Source organism: Erinaceus europaeus, chromosome 15 (genome assembly GCF_950295315.1).
Source record: "Erinaceus europaeus chromosome 15, mEriEur2.1, whole genome shotgun sequence".
Classification (NCBI taxonomy): domain Eukaryota; kingdom Metazoa; phylum Chordata; class Mammalia; order Eulipotyphla; family Erinaceidae; genus Erinaceus; species Erinaceus europaeus.
Window position 1 is genome coordinate 34900707 of NC_080176.1, and position 3445 is coordinate 34904151.

Consider the following 3445-nt stretch of genomic DNA (forward strand, 5'->3'; position numbering starts at 1 on the left):
TCCCCACCTCCTATTCCTTTTTAAAAATAAGGATCTTATTTATTAACACAAGATAAAGGAGGGAGAGAGAGAGAGAGAGAGAGAGAGAGAGAGAAAGAGGACCTGAGTATCCCTGTGACTTGTTGATGGTGGGCATTAAACCTCATGCTCTCAAATTTAGCACCCTAATCAATACATCACCTCCTGCCCTCCCTTCTTACTTTCTTTCTTTCTTTCTTTTTTATTTTTATTTTTATTTTTATTCAGAGTATGGGTCAGCTCTGGCTATTCGTCATGTTTGGCCCTGTGTGTTTTTGTTGTGCTGTGTCCCTGACCCCATTTCTGGCTTCTAGACTTTCTTTCTTTCAACAGGCTGAGGAGGAATCTATTACAGTTCTTTACTGATGCACTGCTCAGCTCTGGTTTATGGCAGGAGATTGAACCTGGAACTTTGGAGCCTAAGGCATGAAAGTCTCTGCATAACCATTATGTTACCTACCCCTGCCCTACTGATACACTTCTTTAAGTGCAATGTACTAAATTATAAAATCAGTGTATTCTAGGAGGACCTAAGCTGGAAGTGAGAGTATTTTATAGAAAATTGAGAAATTTGACCCATGTATCAACATCTGTATTTACTGTAAACCATTAACCCCTTAGCAAATAAAGAAAAAAAATGAAAAGAAAATCAGTATATTCTTCAGTGACCCAAAACATGATTTCTACCTCCCTGCCCCACTCTAATAAGGCACATGGGCCACAGTCCACACCTGTTCTGCCTTGAAAACTCTTCAGTTAGGCTGCAGTGATCCTTATCAAGTCCCTATGTGCATCTGGGGCCACTTCCTTCAAGCTATCCTCTATACCTTGTAGGTGGAGTTTCTTAAAGTGAAAATCTGCATGCCATGCCCCAACTGAACCAGTCGCAATGCTTCCAAATGTTTGGGGTGGGGGTGGGGGAAGAGTAGAGTGCCCTTAAGTGGTATTCAGAATCTTTGAGGATTTGATGCTTTCCCTCCTCTTTCCATATCCAAATCTACTCTCATGCCAACTTCTTCAACTCCTGTGATGTGTTTCCACAGCTACTGTCCCACTGTAACCAAATCTGCCTTTTCTTCTAGACTGAGCAGACCAAAAGAGGCATGGTTGCTTATTTGTCTTTGTATCCCTAGCGCCTTACAGAGGTGGCAAAATACAGGTGTTGAGCAATTGTTTGCTCAGTCATTAAAAAGATTTATTTTTTTGTTAAAAGTTTTTTTGTACTATCTTTATTTACTTATTGGATAGAGACAGTCAGAAATTGAGAGAAAAGGGGATGATAGGGAGAGAGACTCAGAGACACCTGCATGACTGCTTCACCACTCACAAAGCTTCCCCCCTTCAGATGGGAACTAGGACCTTGAACCCAGGTCCTTGAGCATTGTAACATGTGCGTTCAACCAGGTGCTCCACCACCTGGCTTCAAGACTTTATTATTATTATTATTTTTACCAGAGCACTGCTCAGCTCTGGCTTATGGAAACTGGGACTTCAAAGCCTCAGGCACTAGAGTCTCTTTACATAACCATTATGCTATCTACCCCTGCCCAAGACTTATTATTTTTTAAAACTATGTATGTATGTATGTATTTTTATCAGCTCTGGCTTATGGCGGTGTGGGGGACTGAACCTGGAACTTGAAAGCCTCAGGCATGAAAGTCTCTTTGCATAACCATTATGCTATACCCCCACCCTAAGATTTACTTATTTTTAAGAGCATGAGGGAGAGGGAGCAGAACTGTCTTCCATTCTGGTATATGCTGTGCTGCAGTTTGAACCTAGGATATGAGGTGTGCCATTCCTGTGCTGTGCTGCTGAGATAACCCCATAGGCCCCTGCTCAGGCACTTTATTCTATTTTATTTTATTCTATTCAATTATTTTATTTTTTAAATTTTATTTTCCCCCTTTTGTTGCCCTTGTTATCGTTGTTGTTGTTGTTATTGCTGTTGTTGGATAGGACAGAGAGAAATGGAGAGAGGAGGGGAAGACAGAGAGGGGGAGAGAAAGATAGACACCTGCTGACCTGCTTCACTGCCTGTGAAGCGACTCCCCTGTAGGTGGGGAGCCGTGGGCTTGAACCGGGATCATTACACCGGTCCTTGCACTTCACGCCATGTGTGCTTAACCCCCTGCACTACTACCTGACTCCCTTTATTTCATTTTTATAGCAATAAAGAAGCAGAGAGTGAAAGAGACTATAGCACTGAAGGTACCTTCAACATAGTGGAGGCTGGGCTTGAACCTGGGTCACAGGGCAAAGCAATATATTATCCAAGTGAACTATTCCGCCGGCCTGCACTGTATTTATTTACTTGTTAAATGTGGAATGTGTCATGAATTTGCATATTACCCTAGCACAAGAACCATGCTAATCTTCATATTGTTCCAGCTTGACTATATGCTGCCAAAGGAAATACTCACTTTGCTGTTTTAAAAAGAAACCATCCCAATGCATTTTGTTTACCTCCTTAAGCAAAGTGTTTTTTTTTTCATTTTTTCATACTTTCTTTTTAAAAATTTTTTCTTTATTGGGGGATTAATGTTTTACATTTGACAATAAATACAATAGTTTGTGCATGTGTAACATTTCTCAGTTTTCCACATTATAATACAACCCCCACTGGGTCCTCTGTCATCCTTTTTGGACCTATACTCTCCCCCTACCCACCCCAGAGTCTTTCACTTTGGTGTAGTACAACAAAAATATTTGTTTAAGGACAATATTGAACTCCTTTAGGTTGGCTTCCTAAGAGGGTGTTGGGTCTGGAGTCTTCGTGGACAGACCTAGAAAAGAAAGCAATTTCAGAGAGCAGTCATATGTCAGCAAATTGCTTTTATTTTATTTATTTATTTACTTGTTTTTACCAGAGCACTGATCAGCTCAGGTTTATGGTGGTGCAGGTGACTGAACCTGAGATTTCAAAGCCTCAGGCATGATAGTCTGTTTCCATAACCATTATGCTATCTACCCCTGCCCAAAATACTAGCTTTTTTTTTTTTTTTTTTTTTACCAGAGTACTGCTCAGTTCTGGTTTATGGTGGTGTGGGGGATTGAATCTGGGACTTTGGAGCCTCAGGCATGAAAGTCTCTTTGCATAACATTATGCTATCTGCCCTCTAGCAAATAGCTTTTTAAAAGTGAGTTCAATCACTCTACAGTTCTGTGTAATAGAAATGCCATTTTTTTGAAAACAAAATAATGGAGCTGCTAGTTAAAATGTCCAGGGAGATTTACACTACTAAAAACAATCTGAGGGGTTGGATGGTGGCACACCTGGTTGAGTGAACATGTTACAAGGTGCAAGTCCCTGGTCCCCACCTGTAGGGTGAAAGCAGAGCTTCAAGTGTCTCTCTTTCTCTCTCCCTCTCTATCTCCCCTCTCTTAATTTCTGGCTGTCTCTATCCAATAAATAAATAAAGATTTA

At 40.8% G+C, this 3445-nt stretch overlaps 1 pseudogene; it reads right to left on the minus strand.

Annotated features, from left to right (window-relative positions):
* Positions 1 to 2335: 2335 nt before the first annotated feature.
* On the minus strand, positions 2336 to 2435 carry LOC132533240 (U6 spliceosomal RNA; annotated as a pseudogene).
* Positions 2436 to 3445: the final 1010 nt, after the last annotated feature.